Source organism: Tiliqua scincoides, chromosome 9 (assembly GCF_035046505.1).
Source record: "Tiliqua scincoides isolate rTilSci1 chromosome 9, rTilSci1.hap2, whole genome shotgun sequence".
Classification (NCBI taxonomy): domain Eukaryota; kingdom Metazoa; phylum Chordata; class Lepidosauria; order Squamata; family Scincidae; genus Tiliqua; species Tiliqua scincoides.
In genome coordinates this window covers 8,539,508-8,563,096 of record NC_089829.1, presented here as the reverse complement: position 1 = coordinate 8,563,096, position 23,589 = coordinate 8,539,508, and the positions used below count along the sequence as shown (strand labels likewise).

At 45.2% G+C, this 23,589-nt stretch overlaps 1 protein-coding gene and 1 pseudogene across 1 annotated transcript in view; one reads left to right on the top strand and one right to left on the bottom strand.

Annotated features, from left to right (window-relative positions):
- Positions 1–23,589, bottom strand: part of PRDM16 (PR/SET domain 16) — a 472,618-nt gene that overhangs the window by 347,665 nt on the left and 101,364 nt on the right. The gene's annotated exons all lie outside the window — the stretch shown is intronic.
- Positions 8,908–9,021, top strand: LOC136660721 (5S ribosomal RNA; annotated as a pseudogene).

Genomic DNA, 23,589 nt, shown 5'->3' with positions numbered 1-23,589 from the left:
CAGCCTGTGATGTTACCCACATGATAAATTGCTTGATATACGTACCCCCCCCCCAAATTAGATTGCTTCTGGATCAAAGCACCTTGAACAATAGAGGCTCTGTGAATCTTTTCCAGAAGCAGAGCTGGCACCAGCGTTTGCCTTGGTGAGGCCCTTCCAGGGCCCACCCTGACCAAGCCCACAACTTTGATGGTGAGTCTAGCAGGCCGGATAGAAACAGATCAGTGCTTCTTTTCAACCAGTGGTGCTACTGTCACCCCTGGTACGTAGACTCACTGCCATTGTGAGCACAAGGCCCTGCTCTGTCTAGCCTGACCCTGCTGGAAGTGGAGACCACTGGGATGGTGGTGCACCGATGGGCAAGATCTCTGTGCAGTTACTCCAGAGACCAGACCTGAAAGAGTGCAGAGTATAACCCCAACTGGAGAGCCCCATTCACCCCTGTACCCCACTGCTATCTCTGGAGGCAACAGTGGTGCTTGCAAAAAGGGGTACCCAGAAAAGGTGGCACTTGGAAAAACGATCCTTGCCACAAAATGGTCAAAACGCCCTAATTTAGAGCCCAGTCCTATGCATATCTACTCAGAAGCGTCCCCTTATAGTCAATGGGGTTTACTCCTAAGAAAGTGTGGATAGGATTGTACCCTTAGATAGATATAAAGGAAACAATAGAGGTATAGGAGAGAAACGGAGGTAGAGGTTAATGCTGTAGTTACTGGTACAACACAGTCCTGGAACAAGCTGGAATCCCCAGCATGTATGCACTGCTGAAACAGAGACGCCTGCATTGGCTCGGTCATGTCGTGAGAATGGATGATGGCCGGATCCCAAAGGATTTCCTCTATGGAGAACTGGTGCAAGGAAAGCGCCCTATAGGTAGACCACAGCTGCGATACAAGGACATCTGCAAGAGGGATCTGAAGGCCTTAGAAGTGGACCTCAACAAGTGGGAAACCCTGGCCTCTGAGCGGCCCGCTTGGAGGCAGGCTGTGCAGCATGGCCTTTCCCAGTTTGAAGAGACACTTGGCCAACAGACTGAGGCAAAGAGGCAAAGAAGGAAGGCCCATAGCCAGGGAGACAGACCAAGGACAGACTGCACTTGCTCCCAGTGTGGAAGGGACTGTCACTCCCGAATCGGCCTTTTCAGCCACACTAGACGCTGTTCCAGAACCACCTTTCAGAGCACGATACCATAGTCTTTCGAGACTGAAGGTTGCCAACATGAATGAATACTGGTACATAGGATTAATTACAGGAGGCAAAGTAGATTGACAGCCAGATCCAACCCGAGTCTCTCTTGCCAAAAAAGATGCTCCATGGGGGTGCGCACTGCATTCGGCAAAGGGAGTTTTGGGTCCTGGAGGCATCCTTGAGGTAAGGGAACATCCACTGCCTCAATGGGTTCACTAGGGCCTGCATCAGAACTTTTCATCAGGGTAGATGTCAAAAGAGAAGCAGAGTTCTAGAGAACTTGAAAACTTGCTGATGACATTCTGATTATTATTCTTAAATTACTTCCAATCAAAGGTTGTTTTGGTTTTTCATTTGTAATGTCCCAACTCAACTACCTATTACTGTTGCTGTGAAACAGGTGAGGACGAAAGACAGTGGCTGGTCCAGGGTCACCCACTGAACTTCACAGAAAATTAAGGATTTGAGCATGAATTTAAAATGCAAGAGTCTTTACTACTATAAAAGAATGTAAGAACATAAGAAGAGCCCCGCTGGATCAGGCCAAAGGCCCATCTAGTCCAGCTTCCTGTATCTCATAGTGACCCACCAAATGTCCCAGGGAGCACTCAAGACAACAGGCACAACCTGCGTCCTGGTGCCCTCCCCTGCATCTGGCAATCAGAGGCAGCCTGCCTCTAAAACCAAGAGCTTGCACATACCTACTATGATAAACCACACTGGCTCACTCAGACAGAAAGTGCTTGAAAGCTTCTTTCAGGTACACGTTTCTAGAACAAATTTGAAACAATGCTAAATTTGGATTGAGACTTGACCATGATGCCAAATTTTGGGTGTTGGCCCCATTGCAGTGCAGCTCCAGCACCAATCACTACGGCCCATAATGCAGGGCCAGTTTGGACAATACACCCAAGGTGGCCCCACCTATGCGTAAATGACATTAAAGGTGTGAATACACACTTTTGCTTCTCTTTCTCCCAGTCCACCGTTCCCCTTCTCCTGATGTCATGGGGAGCATGGAACCCTACCCCCCCCCGCCACCACCCACAAAAGAGATATTTTAAGTCACATGCAAGAGGGCAGTTCAGATGAACCAGCTCTCCACTGATTATGGGAAGGGGGACAGTGGGTGAGGAGAGGAAGCAGTGCCTGTCCCTAATTGCATTAGGTTTGGGCAGACACTCTGAGCCAGCAGTGTAGATTGTCAACAAGACCAAAGTAGAATGTCAACAGGGCAAGCACATGAACAGCTGGCAGTCTTTTGCAGGCACCACTAGCTCTGGCACTCCAAGAATACAGGTGTGGCTTGGTGGCAAAGGGGTTGAGCTTATGCATCAAGACTTTCTCAGGTTAAATCTCATCTCTGTCATGAACTCACTTGGTAGCCTTAGGCAAACAACTCCTTCCTTGCCTCAGTCTTTCCACCTGCAGTACAGGGGTAGTAATATTTGCCTTATAGCAGAATTTCTCAAACTGTGGGTTGGGACACATTTGGTGGGTCGTGAGCCATTCAGGTGGGTCGTGTAGCACTTAGCTCAGCCACCACTGAAAATACAGGGCAGAGCCATTTTTACATACAGGGTACAGCCCTGCTCCTAGGGGAAAGGGCTCCTGGGGGGGGGGGGGAAGGCCTGGTGCTTTGCTTGAATAGATGGAAATATGGGATGCTGGAAAAGGGGGAGGGCTATATGGTTGGAGAAGGATCCAAGTCTGCTTTCTGCTTTGGCTTCTGTGCTGGAATGTTTGAATTCTGAGCTATGCAAAATAACAGCACGAATGTGTTGTGTAATGGGACCTTTAGCTGATTGCAGCTTAGGTTGGAAGCCTAAATTGATGATGTCACTTCCGACCATTACATCACTTCCAGGTTAATTGCATCACTTTCCGGTGGGATGCTGACAGATTGTCATTCTAAAAAGTGGGTACTGGTGCTAAAAGGTTTGATAACCACTGCCTTACAGGGTTCTTATAAAGATTACATCAAGGTAATATACATGTGAAATGGACAACTGAGCAAGTACTATACAGATGCTACAGATGAGTGTTACTGGTGCAATAAGGTTTACAAAAAAAATAAAATATGGGCATGGCAGGGGGGGGGGACGACCTTGAAGAATTATGCTAGTCTTTGGGCTTCTTCCCTAATTCAGCAAATGTTTTGCTTGCGAAGGAACCTACTGATTTGCCTTAGATTTCATTTTTGGAGAAACTTTGCTAGCAGCTTAAAAAGAAAATAAACATGGAGGAACTCGAGTCCAGCACCAATGTGTCCATTCAAAATGATAACCCCCAGAGCAAACAAGGCAGAGGTAATTACTCCTCTGGAATTTATCTTCTGAAGGGATTTTTTTCTCTTCGCTTGGCATATTATTTACACAACTTGGTAATGAACTCCACTCCTTCCTGTTTTCCTCCTAGGGAGCCACAATCGAAGGGGTGGGGGAGAATTATCCTGGAAATGAGACAAGAGGGCCAAAGGCCAGATCTAACTTTGATATCTTGTTGATAACGTATTGTACAATTAGATCAATTTGACAATTTCCATTATGGCTGATAAAATATTTATCGGGCCTTGGAGATGATGTCCGATCCCTTGCGCCATTTGTTTTACTAATGGGGGCGATCCGTGCCGAAGCGGTGAGAGGCAGCCGAGATCTCCCACCCTCCTGGCGTCCCCCTACCTCTCTCTCCACTCCTTCCTTCCCTTGCATTAGGTTTGCAAATTACCAGCCAGGGTCATAAATTACCAGCACGGCACAGCCAGATGGATGCTGGGCTGACAAGGTAGGTAGATGGCTTGCTATGACATTGTTTCTTAGGAGCATTAATCAAAAGCAACGAAAGAAAATATTCTAAAATTGGTCCATATGTCTAAATATTAAGGGATGGGGGACCAGCCGCTGGAAGATGGTTTGAGCGAGCGCTGACAATTGGGACGTGAAACAAATGAACAGGGAAAAATGCCCTTCTTTTATTATTTAACAAATCGATTCAAGCAGGTTTAAAGTGCAAGGAAAACGCAAATGAGTTCTTAGTTTTGCTCCCTGGCTCAGAAGTGGCAATATAATTATCAATATTTTGGAGACTCGCTCAGAGACAACCAAAGTTTTCTCCCCACGGTTGTCCCAGAGTTTTGCTCTTTTTTAAACACCCCAAACAATTAGAATCTCAGCTATCGGATAGGAATTAAAACATGCCTGATCTCTCCTTTTGAATAGAATTGCAGCTCCTCAGCTGTTACCAAGGTCAAGAGTGTTTACTTCTGGGTATTAATAAAATTATTAAAAGGTGACATATTATTTCATACACAAAATATGACATAATTCAGCAAAGGTGGGGAAACATGGGCATATTTTAAGTTGATTAAATATGGATCTGACAGTTTAAGTTGGAGTTGAGCCAAAAGTGCTAAAAAACACATCACGTTTTGGAATTTTTTTTGGGGGGGGGGGAGGGTCACCCCTTGTGAACCCATTCACTTACTAATTTATTCTGACCTTACCCAAAGTTGCCTTCCCTGACATCATAGCCTAGTCAACGCTGATTGGTTACATAGCACTGCCAAGGCATGTTGTTCATTCTGCGAACTCTGATTGGTTGGGATCAGTTATGTGATTAATCCAGGGAAAAAGAAGCAGTGCCAGCCATCCGGCACAAGGGAAGGCAGGACTGAAATGACACCTAAAGGGATACAGAAATGTTGCTGATGTTTGCAGATCAAAATGTTTTTTAGGGGGAAAAATTATATCCCACTGAAGTCACTACTATATACACAAAAACTGGAACTGCAGAACACTAGGAGCACATCCACTTCAGGTGCATTGTGCCATCAAGAGACTGCAGCAGAAAAGCTACAAACCACAAACAAACAAAAGCTATGAACCAGAAAAAATGGTTGCCACCTCTTTCTATACAAATGTACTGCTGTGTAGGGCTATGTGCTCCTGGAGACATCCTTTCTCCAAAGGTAAGGTCATAATTCAAGAGAAGAACTTGCAGGAAAAGCATTGCTGAGCATGGGGAAAGTGCATTTGGTTCTAAAAGGAAGAGCCCCCTTGCTTCCAAGGTCTTAGGGGGGAGGCTGTGACTCAGGTAGAGCACCTGCCTTGCTTGGGAAATGCAGCATCCTTGGGAAAGACCACTGAGTTGTCCTGGGAAGCCACTGCTAGTCAGTGGCGATGCTGTTGAACAGGATGAATCACTGCTCAGGCACAGAAGAAGGCAGTGTCCTCTGTTCACACCCAACATGTTGGCTTCAGACAGGAGCCACTTTCACTCCTGCTTCATCTTTTTTGTAACTGGCACTGTGGTTGGAGGTCACTAGCCCTTTAAACCCACCACAGCCGGCGCTGCAGTGCTTGTCTGTTAGTTCTGCGATAACCCAAGTGATTGTCCTTTGCAAGCTTTCTGGCAAACTCTTCTGTGTCCCCAGGACTTATCGCACACACATGATGCGGCTTTGCGGAAGGGGATCGGGAAGGACTTTGCATTCCTCTGGTGGGATGATACGGGTTTGAAACAAAAGCTGTTTCTTATGACCCACCTCACATGGCCGGTGTCTGCCCGATGCACTCGGAGAGGTCATGGAAGGTGGAAGCACCCAAGGGGAAAGATGCTGTGAAAATCCTCCCATTGTGGTCTGCAGAGATCTCTGGGCACACAAGTGGCACAGGGGGAGCACTTCAATGGCTTGCCATTTTTACCTCCCCCCCCCCCACACACACAAAGCATTTGGTGAGGGTGACAATTCCAGAGTGCCATCAAATATTCAGTGACCATCTTGATCCATGAGTTCACAGGCCGAAACATGGTCGTGCCTTTATCAGGGCCAGTCAAGAAAGTAACAAGATCTCAAATAGCAAGTTTGCAAATCCTACAGGAGTCTTCCTTAGACTACATCAGTGGTTCCCTTCCTTAGATCAGTGGTTCCCAAACTTTTTCAGCTGGTGGCTCCTTTGACCTACTGGGCCATTCACTGCAGCTCCCCATTAGGGCTACAATCCTATAAATTGTATAGGGTTTTTCACAGGGATTCTGTGGCTCCCCTGGCTGGTTTCTGATGCTTCTCAGGGAGCCACATCTCACAGTTTGGGAACCACAAGGCAGAGATTTTGGAGAGGGGACAATGATGACACAGGGCACTTTATATGGACTTCATACTCTCAAAGCAGGAAATAAGGTGCCACGCTAGGCTGAAAGTCAGTTGGAGCCCAATGCAGTTGTTCGTTCCAGAGGAGCAAATAAGCCTATCTACTGAATCCAGTCAAGCAATTTGTGTAGGGACTTCTTACTTTTCAACTGTCATTCCTTGGTCTTTTTATCTTGTCTTGCATAACCTGGCTCTGTCTTCCACTACTCACCAAGAAGCATTATAGGGAATGGCAAACACATGAGCTACGGCCATCGATGGAATCCACCTCTGCCCATTCTAGCATGGATTTTTAAGGTGCTGCTGAACTAGATGCATTTAGCGGAACAGCACCCACAGTACCAGTTCGTTACTGCATCAGTGGTATATTTCTGGAATTTTTCAGGCAAACGGAGGGAGGATTACTTCTCCCTCTTCAGTAAAAACAAGCCAGCAGAATGTTTAAAATAAAATAATAGACTCCTCTTAAACATCAAAGGGGCTTCTTTATTGAAAAAAAAAATCCCCAAATTGTTCAATTATAAAATAGTGCAATTACACATGCAAAAATAAAGAAATTGTACTTTGAAAAACTGGGAACTGTGACTCTTTAAGGAAACTGGGGATTGATAATGTCACAAGCATTCAAAGCATCTCATGTGATCATTTTGCTTCAATTCTCAGAGTGACCCTATAAAGTGAATACAGTATTATTATCCCCATATTGCAGGTGGAAGCACTGAGGAAAAGACAGAATATGGCTTGCCTATGGGAATCCAATGAGTTCGTGGCAGGGGCAACATCTGAACAAGAGACACCCCAATTCATAGCTTAAAGGTGCAATCCTATACACATTTACCTGGGAGTAAGTCCCTCTGAACTCAAAGGGGCTTACTTCTGATTGCATAGGATTGCACTGTCAGCTTCTTCTCCACTGTGCTGCACTACACTAGCCTTTTGTATTCCTTTCTTCCCCACCCCCAATTCAGAGCACATGTGAAAATCTATTCTGGCATACAGAAATCAGGAAGCCAGCTGGGGAGAGACCAAAGAGATTTGGGAATCTCAAAACAGTTACGAGACACAGCCGAGGGAATCCACTCATTCCTAGCACAAGTGCCTCCCTTATTCCCAGTCAGCCCCTCTCTGTGAACCATGCAAGTTACTCATTCAGCGGAACATGAACAACATGCCCGGCACAAGCTTCCCACTACTATAACCTTCCGAAGTTCAGCGCACAGTATACGTTAGAAAAGCTTGACAAGAACCAAAGTCGAGGTGGCTGATACACGGCCAAGCAAAATAGGTGTGCCTGAATGAATACCTTCCAACACTTTGGCTGCCCACGTCATGCACCTGATGAAGCAGGCTTTTGACTACAGACCCTCACACGCCACAAAAAAAAACAAAACACATGTGTTAGAGTCTGGAAGGTGCCACTCGCCTCCTTGTGGGTTTTGTTGCCGCACCGCCAGGAAGAGCATGAGCTGGCGGCTAGGAATTCCCTGGTTCAAATCACAGGGTCAGAATGAAGTGGTGGAATCCTGGAGTGAGGAAACTGAATGTAGGGTACCGCTTCAGACTGATGGAGGGGGAGATGACAAGTTTTAAATGCTCCTCTCCATCACAAACCTGGACTGCGAGGGAATAACACCTCCCACCCCCCAACTCTGTTTTGCAGCCTTGTTTATAGGTTACAAAATTGGGGAGGGGCATTTCTGTGACTTAGGGATGAGGAATTACAATGTTGGATGGGGGGAGGTGAAACTCAGCACCGCTTCCCTGGGTGTCTTCCAGCAAGTAGCTACCCCTGTCATCCCCTATTTTCAGGCTGGAAGCTCCTTCTACCACCCACCCACCCCATCTCTGCTCAGCTTGACAGACGGGCTCTCTCTGTCTCTCTCACCCTCTTACCTAATCATATAGTCCCTTCAATAACGTTCTTCCTTTCTTTAGGACCATAAGCCCAAAGTCGGCCCAGGATCTCCTGATGCCGGAGATGCATGCCAAATGCTTGCCCCCCCGTCATGACGATTTTTTAGCCTCTGCTTCTCCTACTCTCCTCCCCTTCAAATTTACAGCCCCTCTATGTCTTCTTCCTCCTTTTCCAATCCATAGAGTGGAAGGAGAAGGAGCAGCAACAGAGGCAAGTAGGTGGAGTCAAGCAGTGGAGGCAAGTAGTGGAGGTAGACAGGGATGAGTGACCCCTCCCCCCGCAATCTGCTACCTAAGGCAACCACCTCAGTTGGCCTCATGGATGGGCCGGTGCTGCACAAGCCTGATGGTAATTTTACTAGAGGTCTCCCAAAACATGTTGCATAAAACAGCTGTGCCAACAATCCAAGGCATTCTGGAGGACAAAATGGAAGTCACCAGCTAAGAGGAACCAGAAGGCACATAAGTGGTTTTTGCCTTTATCCCCTCATGCAAAATTGCACCCCATTTCCCAAATATGGAAGAAGTAAGGGAGCTCTTTCACTTCTGAACTCTTCCTTCTAAAATGTATCTGAACTTTCAAAAGTGGTCTACACAGCCTGCAGTCTGGTGGTCCAATTGTTCTACCACCCCCTCATTTTGCTGTATATGGAGACTACTGTTACCCTGCACATGCCCGATCTCATCTGATCTTGGAAGCTAAGCAGGGTTAGGCCTGGTTAGTACTTGGATGGGAGACCACCTCGGAATACCGGGTGCTGTAGGCTTACACCATAATCTTTCAAGACTGAAGGTTGCCAACCAACCTTGGTTTATCCCCCTACCTGCAACCTAGTGTTTATACTGTGTCCTACCTTAAAAGGGTATTGTAAGATCATTGAGACCTTGTACATGGAGTGCTTTCCATGCAACTGAAATGCTCAATAGCAAAACGCAATGTGTTGTTTATTGAAATCTTGTTTTAAAGGTTAAAGCCGCAAACCCTTGACAAGTGAGCTGCGGGGAGCAAGGAATCGGTAACTCTGTCTGGTCTGGTTTCCCAGGTTTCAGCAAGAGAACTTGCAGGTCAGCAGAAAGCAGCATTAACCCAGACTGTGTGAAAGGCCTTCTGCAAGAACAGGCAGGCAGGTGACACAGGTCAGGACCTCCTGAGCTACGTCTGTCAGAAAATGATCTGAAGAATTATATTTGCCCAGAGGGTGTGACAGACCTGCCTGACAAATAAACAGACAGGCCCATATTTTTTCCTGCTTATGTTTCCTCTTCTGTGTGCAGCCAACATGAAGAAGCTGTTATATAACTAGGAAGTCTGGGATGAAGCAAAATGTGGAGAGATAATACGTAATTTATCCAATGGGAATAAGCCTTCAATCAATCAATCAATCAATCAATCAATCAATCAATCAATCAAACCGCATTTAAGGGAGTTTGCCTTCAAATATACTGCATATGTATTAGATCAGTGTTTCCTCAAACCCTGGGTCGAGACCCATTAGGTGGGTCATGAGCCAATTTCTGGTGGGTCCCAACTCATATCAACGTGTGTGGGACTTGATGCTACAACATGGTATGTGACTGTTTTGGGGAAAATATTACAGATCTGTGAATGTTTGGGGAATTTTTTTTTAAACAGATCAACAACTGCTTGAGAGGATTAGGAGGGTTCTTCTTTATTTTAAATAAATTTTTAAACTAATTCTTAAAGTAAACGTTTAATTTACTTAATTCATTTGATTTGGTTTTGACATATGGGGCGTGTTGAAAATTTTCCTGCTTGATGATGTCATTTCCAGGTTAATGACATCACTTCCAGTGGGACCCAACATATTGTCACTCTAAAACAGGGGTGCCCAAGCCCTGGCCCTGGGGCCACATGCGGCCCTCGAGGCCTCTCAATGTGGCCCTCAGGCCCAGTCTCCAATGAGCCTCTGGCCCTCTGGAGATTTGTTGGAACCCACACTGGCCCAAGGTAACTGTTCTCAGTGTGAGGGTGACTGCTTGACCTCTCGCGTGAGCTGTGGGATGAGGGCTCCCTCCACTGCTTGCTGTTTCATGCCTGTGATGCAGCAGCGGCAGCAAAGGAAAGGCCAGCCTTGCTTTGTGCAAGGCCTTTTACAGGCCTTGAGCTATTGCAAGACCTTCATTCATTCATACAAGTTCATCTTTAATATATTCATTTATGTAAACTTATGTAAATTTATTCAAATTTTAAATGTAAATTAATTCTTTTTCCCACCCCCCACCCCCCCAACAGAGAGACGATGTGGCCCTCCTGCCAAAAACTTAAAATGTGGATCCCGGTGCTAAAGCATTTGATCATTTGTATTTGATCATTTTGTTCAGAATCAGAAGGGTCTCACCCTCTCCAGACCTCGATGTCTGCCATGATGTTGGGCTGAAGATCAGTGCCCCAGCAGGCAGGGAGATTGGGGGATGCAGGAAGCAGTGGGCTGAGAGTTCATGCCAACCGCAGCAGGAGATGTCAACTGTCATGCTACAGGGATGTCATTCTGAGCCAGGGTTGCTGCACTTTTGATAACAAGAGGTTGTGATCTCCCAGGGGACATGAAGAGCCTCCTGGGGACATGAGAGGCTCGCTTTGTAGTATGAGAGGGTTAAAGTGAGGAGAGAAAACAGCTGGCGGTTGAGTGGTCCTGCTGGAGAATGGAGGATCTGGGTGATGGTTCCCTCTCCATGAGGCCTTGGGTGGGAAAGAGGAGTGGGAACTGGAGGTGATGAAAGACCACGCAGCATGGCAGGACCCTGCAACTCACACAGATTTATACTCTGCCTCCCCCTTTCAACAGTAGACACGAAAGGCAGCTTACACCAGGCTTAGAAGCAATAGATCCTGAAAGTTAAGCAATGCAATCTATAACACAGCCAATAAGCAGCAAGCCAAGGACTTCAGGCAATCTAAATAAAATCAGCCTCAGGAAGCAACAGAAGACAGTTCACCAGACAACTAGCTCTCCTGCTTCTATGCCTGCCCTCTCTGCCTTCTGAAAGGGCTGTGCAAAGGAAGCCAAGACGGGGGTGGCAGCAGCAACAGAAGGAGGTGGCAGAAAAAGGAAGAGGAGGTAGTAAGCAGCTGGAGACCCATGTAAAATATTCACCCTGCACTTCATGTACCAGCACAGGAGAGAGACTCAGACTCAGATGCCAGGGGGGCTACGGCCAGGTCTGCCCACAATCCTGCCAAAAGATTAATTGCAAAATTCCTGCATCTTGAGTGCTCAAACCTTGCTGAAGAAAGGGCTCCAGATGCAAAGCTGATGTGGGCTTCAGAATAACACATAGCCTCTCCATCTCATTCCAGATTCTTCTGTGTTTTGCCCACTGGCTCAAGGCCTCCTGTTAGCTTCCTTCTTTTCTCCTTCTTATTTTATTTTGCAAATTTACATTTGGAAACGCCTTTCTAACTTCCATCCCACCATAGTACTGCCAGCATCTTGGGGAACCCCCCATCCTCCAGGGAACTGACACAGTGGAAACCACAAGCCACTAATTCACCACTCGAGTTCACCTTTACAGCCAAGACGCTACTATCTGAACGCTACCCAGGAGAGAGGAGAGCTTTTCCGTCACCACCTCTTCAAACCACCAGACTGCTAGGTTGATGCCCAGTGCCCGATCCGGCCCACTTCTTAAGCAGATATAAAGACGGAATTCATCCCTCCTGGTCACAGTCTCGGAAAAAAAATAACGTGGTTAGCTAGGTGGGGTGTAAAGTGAATCAATAAATAAATGCTCATTAAGCATGTATCTCTCTGATTTTTTTTAGGTTCCCTCCATAAAGGTCACTGCAACATTAATGTTGAGATTTTCAATATACAATATAGTTGGTTGATGATAATAAGGAGGTATCTCGGTCAGGGTTCTCCAACCCTTAGGGCTCAAAGAAGTGGGAGGTTTTAAAAATAAAACCATTGAGACTTTATCTCCATGGGTCTTTATCTCTTTGGGTCGCAAGCCAATTCCAGGTGGGTCCCCATTCATTTCAACATTTTATTTTTAATGTGTTAGACTTGATGCTACCATGGTGTGTGACTGCACTGGGGGAAATGTTACAGATTTGTACTTTTAACAAGCTACGATGTATATTCTTTTACCAATGACAGCCAATGGAACTTACTTCTGGGTAAGTGTGGGTAGGATTGCAGCCTAGGACTGTTAGAAAATGTCCCTGCTTGATGATGTCACTTCCGGTTATGACATCACTTCCGGTGGGTCCTGACAGGTTCTCATTCTAAAAAGTGGGTCCTGGTGCTAAATGTGTGAAAACCACTGGTCTAAACCTATTACTATGTCGCATCTAATCTGGCTTTGTGTCCACTCCTCTGTGAAAACCAGTGGCCATCCTTTCACCTTAGGGGAGCAAATGCCAGAAACAGACGCATACAAATATGACCGTTGTTATCAGTATTAAACACAACAGCATCATTGCAAAAGATCTCCCACCAGTTGCAAAAGATATTTGCAGACTGGATCCTCCGTCGCACCTTGTGGGTGGTCAGGCAGTTTCCTTCCCTGCTAGCGACTCAAGACTCCTAATCCCTCTGCGAATTCTGCAGCCCGATTTGCTTTCCTGACGACAGATAAGTCATGTTCCTGGATCCCTCACAGGGTGACCGGACACCACCTTTCACCGTCTTTGCCGGCAAGAATTATGGTGAAACAAAAGACTGCCTATTTGGTTGTCCTTCCTTCGGAGAGGCTTAAGAACATTTTTGTCATTTTTGAACAGCTAATGTCTTGAGGGAACGGGACTGGATGGGGGTGGGATTGTCTAATCTCTTTAAACTTAATCTTCCTTTTTAAAAAAAACAAAACAAAACCACATTGGGTACAGATGCCTCGGACAGATCCATGTTTCATTAAATAAGCGAATTAGGTTAAGATTACCCTCAAAGAGTACAAGTCTGCCAACCAGAAGAGATCTGAGTCCCCCTTCTGCTGTTCTCATCAACTACTTTCATGAAGAGCAGGAATTGAGTCTGGTTAGGAGAACTGCACTGAGGTCTTGGAGACCGCCATTGTTCACGGTGGTCATTAACTGTTGATGGTGAATGGTCATCCACTGTGGCTTGACCATCACTGTTCATGAGAAGCATAGGAGGTATCGAGAACCCAACTGAGGCCACAGTTGTTCATGGTGATCATCCACTGTTGACAGTGGTGGATCGTCTATCAGTTCTCACGCACCATCACTCATAAGAAACAGTAGAGATGTCTGGTTAAGAGAACCCAACTGAGGCCATGGAGACTGCGGTTGGTCAAGGTGGTCATCCACCATGAGGTTCAATGTAAGTGTCTGGTTAGCTGAACCCAACCCAACAAAAAAGAGATGATTCAAAGATTTCCAACGTTCATCATGTGCGCAGCATAGTCCTGTTTTTGTGATCTCAGCTGGAGTCTCCAAACCAGACGCTTCTACTGCTTCTACCAATTCCTCTCAGCTGAAACAAAAATGGACAAAAGGCCAGAATCAAGCAAGGCAGATGGAGACAATCAACAGCTATCAGCAGAGGATTCTGGGTTGGAGACCAAAGATCAGAATTTGCTCTTGACACCTGCCTTCAAGGTGATTGACAGTTGCAGTCCCTTGCTGTAGAGATGGAGCAACCTTATTTTCACGCTTGCTTTGGACCCTGCTCAAGTTGTCATGCCCTATGGTTCACACATATTTTGATTCTGTGTGTTTGGTGGGGGTGAGGGTTTACAAAATGTACAGGAGAAATACTGCAGCTTTAGAAAAGCACTACCGTATTGATTAGTGATTGAGGTTATAAAAGTGTTTAGGGACATAAGAAGTTCTCTGCTGGACCAGACCAAGGGCCCATCTAGTCCATCTTCCTGCATCTCACAGTGACCCACCAGATGACTCAGGGAGTACACAAGACAACATCCTGTTGCCACTCCCTTTTATCCGGCATTCAGAGAAAGGCTACCTCCAAAACCAGGAAGTTGTATATAGTCATTGTGACATGTCACATGTGACTGACTTTTCCTCCACAAATCTGTCCAATCCCTTTTAAAGGCATCTAGGCCAGGGGCCATCACCACATCCCGTGGAAATGAGTTCCACAGATTAATCATGTGTTGGGAAAGAAATAGTTCCTTTTGTCTGTTCTAACTCTCCAGCCAGTCAATTTTAACGGATGTTCCCTGGTCCTGGTTGTTGGCAACCTTCAGTCTCGAAAGACTATGGTATCGCGCTCTGAAAGGTGGTTCTGGAACAGCGTCTCATGTGGCTGAAAAGGCCAATTCGGGAGTGACAATCCCTTCCACACCGGGAGCAAGTGCAGTCTGTCTCAGTCTGTTGGCCAAGTGTCTCTTCAAACTGGGAAAGGCCAAGCTACACAGCCTGGTGCTGTAAAAAAAACTTCCTTCTATGCACTCTATGTTTGCTTGGCAGGTAAGAAAAACGAAGCCCCTGAAAGAAGCTGGAGGGCAGTTACAGTTAAGATGGGCAGTTACAACACTAACCCTGGCCCTATAAAAAATATCTAAACTACTTTGCTCCACAGAGCTGGTTAAGGATTACTTTGCCAACAAAGAAGCAGGTCAGCAAATGAACAAGCTGTTAGTGCTTGACTGCCAAGTCAAAGGCAGTGTTGAAAGCAAAGGTCTGTTAGTATATGTTTTCTTCACCAACGACCAAGGCCACATCCTGGTCTTTCCAAGTATACTCTCTTAATATAACATAACCAACATACTGTACTTTTTCGCAGGAAGACTTTGAGAAAGACCATGGCCTAGTAGACATTAACATATGGCCCTAGACCAGTGTTTCTCAAACTGTGGGTCGGGACCCACTAAGTGCGTCATGAGCCATTGTTTCAATATTTTATTTTTAATATATTAGACTTGATGCTCTCATGGGATATGTCTGCATTTGGGGAAATGTTACAGACTTGTACTTCTACTATGCATATTCTTTTAACAATGATAATAAATGGGGCTTACTCCTGGATAAGTGTGGGTAGGATTGCAGCCTAGGATTGTGAAAAATTTTTCCTGCTTGAAGATGTCACTTCCGTTCATGACATCACTTCTGGTGGGTCCTGACAGATTCTTATTCCAAAGAGTGGGTCCTGGTGCTAAATGTGTGAGACACTAGACAAATATCTCAGCTTGCCCTCCTGCTAAGTTGACAGCTTCCTCTCCTTTAAGGTTTGTTTGTAAAAGTTTTGAAAGCAGCACCTGAGCACTCCTGTTGATTACACCACTGCTCCTGCTGCAGGGAAAGTTCCAAAACTCTGCTCCCCCAATTCCCCTTGACTATGCCCATGATTGCAAACCCCTTTTGGAAAAAGGATCTTCATTTCATTTCATTTTGCTATGTAAACTACTTACAGTGCAAGCCTATGCATGTCTATTCTGAAGTAAGCCCTGTTTACTCCCACAAAAGTGTACTAAGGGCACATAAGTGTACTAAGAGCTCCCACATTTATGTACTAAAGTTTGCAGCCTTAGTGACATTTTTGGTGGAAAAGCAATGTATAAATATAAAACATTATAAACATATCTAGTATGGCAGAATCTCGAAACCTGGGTTGGAATCTGGCAGAGGGAGATTTCAGAAACATCCCTGCTCCAAAGGGGGAGCTTCTAATGACCTCTTGTGCTAGACACCCTCCTTGACATATTCAAGATGCTCCTAGTGACCAACATCCATTACCCACAAGTTTCAAAAACCAGGGTTAGAAAAACAAACAGAAAGAGCTGGAGCAGAATGTAGATTATATGCATTATATGCATTTTTAATTGGGAATTTGAAATTAAAAAAACAACACAAATGTTTGGTACATATAGCAGACATTCATAATGGTGAGAGCAGTTCGACCAATCAGGAGGGTCATAACTCAGTGTGATCAAACTGCTTTGCACACAGAAAATCCCAGGGTCATAAGAACATAAGAAGAGCCCCACTGGATCAGGCCATAGGCCCATCAGGTCCAGCTTCCTGTATCTCACAGCGGCCCACCAAATGCCCCAGGGAGCACACCAGATAACAAGAGACCTGCAAGGCTTCCTGGGAATTGTAGTTAAGAACATAAGAACAGCCCCACTGGATCAGGCCATAGGCCCATCTAGTCCAGCTTCCTATATCTCACAGCGGCCCACCAAATGCCCCAGGGAGCACACCAGATAACAAGAGATCTGCATCCTGGTGCCCTCCCTTGCATCTGGCACTCTGACACAGCCCATTTCTAAAATCAGGAGGTTGCACATACACATCATGTCTTGTAACCCATAAAGGATTTTTCCTCCAGAAATTTGTCCAATCCCCTTTTAAAGGCATCTGGACCAGATGCCATCACCACATCCTGTGGCAAGGAGTTCCACAGACCAACCACACACTGAGTAAAGAACTACACGCTGAGTAAAGAATTGTGACAGCATCTCCTGGGATGTTGCTGCCAGTCAGTATCTGCCCATACTGAGCTTGATAGAGCTTGATAGACCATGGTCTGACTCAGTAAATTGTAGCTTTCTATGACAACTAGACTAGTTCCCTGGGAAGGTGATAGGCCCATCCTTGCTGGAAGCTGTTGGAAAGAAGCAGAAGTTGGACAGCACAGTTGGGACAACAAGGCCCACTATGATTCTATCCCACTTTTTTCCTCCTTTGGTGTCTATTTAGATTGCAGACTGTGGGCAGAGCTGCACCCCTGCTAATTGCTATGTTTGCATAGTGCCTTGCTGGGTAGGTGCTTAAGCAAAATAAATATTATTATTATAGCTCCCCCCACAAAAAAGTATGCCACAACAGACACATTGGGATAAATGTCAGAGTGGGTGTGACTCAGGCCCGTCTTCTCTACCAATTAAGTTTGTTTATCCATTCCCATTAGCAGCAATTGCACATCTCTCAGGATAATCACATACTTGGTGTGGGCCGTGATCACTATTAAATTGTGCTTGAATGGGACTTTTTCTTCCCTCTGGAACAGTCAGACTGAGTCACTCCTCCCTCTTATCAGGCCATCCTTTGACAAAGAGAATGAGATTTCAGTTAATTATATCTCTCAACCCAGCGGATCAGAAGTAGCAGGAGAAACCCTAGTCCCCCAGTCATTGCCCCGCACCAAACCGGCTCCCCCTCCAAGACAGCAACCTCAATCTCTGAAACACAGGCAAGCTAATCGCATAATTACATCCACTAAACTTGAATGGGGGGGGGGGGACGGCACAGGAGTTATATCACACCATACAGAAGCCCTCGGATTACAGGTTGGCAAAAGAGAAAAGGAGGTTTGTTCTTCTTGAAGGGTTTTAAGGGTTGGGAAAACACAAAACATAAATGCGTGTGAAAGTCTCAGTTGGTTCATGCTCCTCAAAGCCTGACCAGCGTAAACCGTTGTGGTGTCCAGCATTGCGGGGTTCCATCCAGCAGCTCTACAGGTCAGGGACAGACTCTGTGCTCCTTACGTCATCAGTCGGAGAACAGAACTGCGGGCACTGCAAAGCAACTCTATCACTAGGGAAGTGACACCAGGCAGCCAGTCTTGTCCCATTGCTTGCAAGCTGGGTTCTTGAGACGTTTCCTACCTTACAGAGTCTTGTTTGGCTCTCTTGAAAATTCTCATTGTGCCAGGATCCTGGGGTCCCCATGGAGCCCCAATCTGTCCCCAATGGCTGTTACCATGGATGAAGCTGAAGGATCAAGGGTCAGATATGGCTGTTCACAGTTCTGCTTGCAAGCATTCAAGCAGGAAAGCTTGCATTTTCAAGCACTGCTGCTGGGATGTTTGCAGTGTGTGTGTGTTCTTTCCATACTGTACAGCTTTGGGAACTTTCAGGGAAGGCAGGGTATACATTTAAGAATGAACAAAATCCTCTACTACTTTGGAGAAAGTGAAAATGTTATTGATACACTTTTCAAGAAATTTCCCTAAGGTTGTCATTCTAAGGGCACAATCCTAACCCCTTATGTCAGTGCTTTCCAGCACTGACATAAGGGCAATGAAGCTCTGAGGTAAGGAAACAAACATTCCCTTACTTTGAGGAGGCCTCTGTGAGTGACACCCAACTGCAGGATGCAGCACACATCCCATTGGCACCACCATGCCAGTGCTGGAAAGCACTGACATAAGGGGTTAGGATTATACCCTAAATGTACTTTACTAGGAATAAGCCCCCCGAACCCAACTGGACTTTCTTCTGAGTAGATATGCATGGGATTGAGCTTTATGCTGCACTCAATTTGTCTCATGCATTTCAATGGGACCTCATCCGGATTCCGTTTCTTAGGACTCCAAGGTATTTTTGCTCACACCAAGCTCATGGGATAGGACAGGTGATTATTCTGATGAAGCAAATGATGCTATCCTTGCATGATTTTACATTGGGAGAATGGGCTTATGCAACATACACAACCACAAACCATCTGGGAAGACAGAAACCGTCTCCGGAATTGCTTGCCAATCTGTGAGTTCCGCCCCCAAATTAGATGGCTCCTCGCAAGCCAACTGAAACAAACCCTTAGTCGTGGTTCCACCAAACCTCCTTCTTTGCCGCACAAAATCCTGTTCTTTTTTTCTCCCCCCATCCACCAAACAGGAAAAGAAGTGCCTTTCCTCACCCACTCCACAATACCAGCCTTTTCTTCTCTTGTTTATTGAGACAGTTCAGAATATTTAAACAGTAGTATATTCAAATATCACAATGGAGGTCATTACCTACGGACTGGGCTAGGCTGTTTGATCGATGCATAATCAGATAACTACTCTAGCTTTACTTAACACACACACACACACACACACATGTGCGCGGGAACAGACACAGAAAGAGAGAGAGAGAGAGAGAGTCTTTAAGCAAAGATCAGGCACTCAAATTCTAATTCCGTTGGCTAATTAAGCAGCCTGTTAATTGCTCTCAGGGTCTCTAATGCCATGTCATTATGCTTTTTAACAACCTACTTGACATCAATAGGGTTACAAGCACCATACAAACAAAGCGAGCATCTGACACTTAATGAATTAAGCTAATTCGGGTGCTTCAACTGGTCACTGGCATCTTGCCTTTCCACACAGAGGATTGTTTTATGAAAAGTTCCTCATCTTTCCTGGCAAAAAAAAGGGGGGGCGGGGTGGAAAAGCAAGTTATAAATGTCAAGCACTGGTTTGATCATGCAGGGAGAGCCTTGAAACTAAGGAGAAAAGTTGCACATCTTATCATTCTCGCTGAACGAACAAATACACTAAATGAAAAAGATGTTTGCTTAGTACTAAGGAAGAACCTCCTCTGACGTGTGCAATCAACTTTCTTAAAAAACACAACCATGTTCAGCGCTGTCTTTTCCATGTAACCCAATGGATTCACCAGCTCCTCTGATGCTATCAATTCCAGAGCCTTTTGTGAGGACCTCTCTGGAAGGAAAGAGCAGATAAGGCCACCCCATTTTTGAAGACACTGAAAATCACTGAGAAATTGGGGGGGGAGTGTTGCTTGGAGCTCGGCCTAAGCTATTACTCTTCCACTCACAGTACATTGGACCCAACAGTATCAAAACATAAGACAGCAAGCAAACTGCAGGAGTAGCTCAAACAATAGACCAGTTGAAATAAATCAACTAAAAGCTTTGCCAAAGAGGGGAGTTTTTACTGCCCACATAAGCAGAGAGGACAGGGGCCCAATGAATGTCCCCAGGTAGGGAGCCCCAAAGTGCCATCTCCAAGAAATTCTGTCTGCTGTGCCCACCCAATGAGTTTGAAATGAACATAGACTTGAGCAGCATTTTCTAAACTGTGGGTCACAGCCCACTGGTGGGTTGTGATCCAGTGTGCAGTGGGTTATGACACAATGCTCAGATCTTCCCCAAAAAGCCTTATTCTGAGTCATGCTGGCCTGCAACCCACTCCCTTGGCCTCTGGGGGTCTCAGAATGCCTCCCAGACGTGACCGGAAACTACTTCTGGTTTGCTTCCACGACTTCCTGTCATGTCTGGGAGGCATTCTGAGAACCCCCCCGAAGCCAAGGGAATGGGTTGCAGGCTGGCACGACCCTAAAGCAGCCTCTGGGGACTCCGAATAAGGCTTTTTGGGGAAGATCTGAGTACTGCATCATGAGCCACTGCAGAGCATAAGGTGGGTCGCAGCGCTCAAATGTTTGGGAACCATGGACTAGAGAACTAGGCTTAAGAAGCTGATGCACTGCCCATGATTGAGGACGGCCCATCCATGAGGTCAACTGAGGTAGTTGTCTCAGGCAGCAGTTTGGCAGGACACCCACTTTCATTTGTCCACTCTCTTCCACTACTGATGGTCCCCCTTTTTCCCCCACCCCCTGCATTAGAAAAGGACAAGAGAGAGAGACCAGAACAGGTAATCCTGAGGGCAGAAAGGTATCAAGTTAGAGCATCTCTGAGCTCTAACCCATTGCTCTCCTCTCCTGCACATGCCTTCTGCTCTGTCCCTTCTCCAAGCCAGAGACCGGGAGGAGCAGAGGCTGGCACGTCACCAGGTAAAGAGGAGACACATTTGGCATGCTACTTCAGAAGCCTGGAGGTCTTGGGTCTGCCCTAAAGGCAGTCTTTGAATTACCCCTAGTCCCAGTCTGAACATTTCTGGAGGAGCATCCATGGATTAATCCACATTCCAGTTGGGAAAAATTGTGGAATGCGACTTCAGCAGAACTAAACAGTATTTGCCAATGGTGTGGTTGGAGCACCTTTCTAAGTTCAAACATTTTGTGGCAGGAAAAGGAGACACTGTGCTCTTAAAACTTCCCAGCTGGAATTCTAATAAAATGTTCATCCAGTTCAATGCAGCACAATGTTTACTCATGCCAGGCTAAAACATTCGAAACCAGAAGGAGAGAGAGACGTCTCCTGTGTGCACCTCCCACATCAAACATCATCATCATTGGAGTTAGGACCTAAAAAGAGATCTTTTCTCTGCAGTCACGTCCAGGCTCTGGAACTCTCTCCCAAGAGAGATACGTCTGGCCCCATCTCTATTCACCTTCCACTGAACGACAGAGTCATTTTTCTTTAAATCCAATATGCTTTTAATCTGTGGTAGGTGGCTGTTTTTACTGAGTTTAGCACTGATTCCAAATTTTATTTTTCCTGCATTTTTGCTGATTTTTTCTTTCTTTCTTGGGGCAAAAAAACACACACATTCTTTTCTTCCCCCATTAATGATAACCTCCAGTGGGGACAGCCATTTGTGTGGAGGAAGTCTTCTTTTTAGTCTCGTCGGAGAAAAGTGACTTGGAAAAACCAAAATGGCTGCTTTGATTTCCACAGGGTTTTGAAAGCCTTGTTAAGTTTCACTCCCCCCCCCTTCCCATAGCAGAAAAGGCCATCCTTTTTCCAAAGACACAGAAAACATTTGAGAAATTGGGACGGCAGTTCTGATCCACCTTTCACATCTGTTCTCCTTTTACTGTGTTTAGAGTGTTTTTTGTTTTTGTTTTTTTTAATTTTATTTTATTAAAAACAAATAGAGTGCTTTTATTTTAATGTAATTGCTTAAAAAAAGTCTGGATTTTTTTTTATTGCAACCTTTCTTTTCTTTCTTTAAACATCCTTTCTTTATTTAACATCCCCCCCGTGTCTCTTCTGATGAACCATGTTTCACGTCCCTGTTTGCATGTCCTTCAGTATGACAAATATCATAACAAGTTTTCTTGGTCCATTAGAAAACAAAAAAACATTTCTTCTTTTCCAACTTAATATCAACACAGTTAGGCCCAACCAAAAAGACACAACATCTTAAGCAAGCTTGCTGGAGACCCAGAAGCCTTGTGTGGAAGTCAATTCTACGCATGTCTACTCAGAAGCATGTCCCATTAAGTTCAGTGGGACATGCTTCCAAGAAACAGCATATAGTATAGGACTGCAACCTTTGTCTTTTTCAGTTTACCTTAAAAACCGTATTACTAGACTGTGGTTCTTGGATTTCCCCCTCCCCTCTTTGGTATGTTCCCTCGATATTTCCACAGAACCAAAACCTTCCTTGGCTCCTTGTAGTGGTTAAACTGCTAGAGAGATCCTTACAGAATACGATTGCTTCAATCCTGTTCAGATCTACAGCCACTGTTCACAAGAGCTGGGATTAAAGGCACACACACAAACACACTAGAAAATCCATGCTCAAGCCATATCAAACAGACAGTAAACAAAGTTCTGTGCACCCCCCTTTGGCGAGCCCCTTAACCTCTCCTGCACTGATCCAGGACTGTAAGAAAACATGTGCCTTAAGCCCAACCACTCCAGTTTCCTCTCTCCATTAGTCCAAAATAAATTCCCACCAGTGAACTGATGAGTGAAAAGGTTTGTCTGCCTGTCACAGATTAGTCTAAGAGAAGGAGGGTGTCAGAGAGACATGACACATTTGGGGTGAGGGGGAAGGAGCATGAGTATGCACATGGGATCACTACATTGTCAAAAAATAACCAGTCATGCAGAATCGAGGGGGATAGCTTTTACTGGTTCATTCCATTTGGAGCTGCAGGTGGGGGGGATTGTATTTTTGAATGCTCTTCTCTGATCTCCCCCCCCCCCAAATAATACCCTTACAAACAGAAAGAAAGAAATACCAAAAGAAAGAAGGGCACTAAAAGGACATGAATAATAGAAGTTCAAATTAATTACTAATTATTATATTTGGCTGCAATCCTATACACATTTACACAGGAGTAAGTCCCATTGAACTCAACAGAGCCTATGACTGAGTAGACAAGCATAGGATTGCACTGCAAGTCTCGATACGCGAACATTTGGACGCATTAAGTGTAAACCACTTTGTAAGTGCAAATCACAAATAAATAAATAAATAAATAAATAAATAAATAAATAAATAAATAAATAAATAAACAAACCACTATTTTAAACACATAAATATTGCGTTAAAATTTTGGAGTAGGTGTGTTGTTCCCACTTTTAAATGTATGCCTCTCTCCTTGAAATTGTATTTTAAAAGGTGGGATATTAATGAAATATGAAATCAGTATTTCCAGTCTGCCTTTTTGCTATGGATTCTTCAATGGCACTCTGAATATAAACCAAACTCACAATTTAGAATAGCAGTCTCATTCACATAAATTTTTCGCCCTTTACTTGCAAATACAAATGCGGAGACAGCAGTTTGTCCATGCCTTCCTAGATTTAGGACTAATTTGAATTGATGAAACCTCTGCATGTTAAGAGTTGGAAAAGATCTTGAAGGTCATCTAGACCAACCCACCGCTCAGTGCAGACAAATGCTACATGAACTTGCCTCTTAGCCAGAGTTTGCTCCATCTAGCTCACTAACCAGCATAAGAACATAAGAACATAAGAACAGCCCCACTGGATCAGGCCATAGGCCCATCTAGTCCAG